Genomic DNA, 613 nt, shown 5'->3' with positions numbered 1-613 from the left:
TTTGTGGAAGTGCAGACATACGTTGGGTGGTTTATTGGAGTACAGGCATAAGTGGGTGGTTTGTGGAAGGATATACGACAGTAGGGTAGANTAGATATTGGGAGGGTAGACGTAATTTAGGTAGTTTGTGAAAGGTTAGGTATAATTTGGGTTGTTTGTGAGAGGATAGCTATAAATTGGGTAATGTACAGACATACATTAGGTAGTTTATGGGAGAATATACGTCAGGTGGATAGTTTGAAGGTGGTGAGACGTACAGCGGGTAGTCCGTGGGAGGGTAGACATAATTTAGGAAGATTGTGGAAAGATCGGCGTAAGTGGTGCGTACTTTTGGGTAGTTTATAGGTTGATGTCTGTTATGTAGTTTCTATAATAAACAGGTCAAAACGTTTATAAAACTTGGACAGTGCTTATTTTATAATGTAAAAATACATGTGTATGTCAGTGGTATAATAAAGGTGTATATCCTGGTTGTATCCGAGTTAGATTCATCAATTAATTCTTGATATCAAGGATTCACTGTAGCTACTAACACATAACCACGCTTATCAAGATGGCATCAGTAGTTAAGGGTCGATTTAGAAAACCAAATAAAGTCAACATTTTACTCCAT

The 613-nt window shown here is 37.6% G+C and overlaps 1 long non-coding RNA gene across 1 annotated transcript; it reads left to right on the top strand.

Annotated features, from left to right (window-relative positions):
• The first annotated feature begins 6 nt into the window (after positions 1-6).
• On the top strand, positions 7-472 carry LOC110440696. Its single transcript, XR_002461763.1, has 2 exons — positions 7-180; positions 244-472. It is a non-coding gene; the product is annotated as an uncharacterized LOC110440696 (long non-coding RNA).
• The last annotated feature ends 141 nt before the right edge of the window (positions 473-613 follow it).

Source organism: Mizuhopecten yessoensis, unplaced genomic scaffold (assembly GCF_002113885.1).
Source record: "Mizuhopecten yessoensis strain PY_sf001 unplaced genomic scaffold, ASM211388v2 scaffold693939, whole genome shotgun sequence".
Classification (NCBI taxonomy): Eukaryota; Metazoa; Mollusca; class Bivalvia; order Pectinida; family Pectinidae; genus Mizuhopecten; species Mizuhopecten yessoensis.
This window is presented reverse-complemented; position numbering and strand designations above follow the sequence as displayed.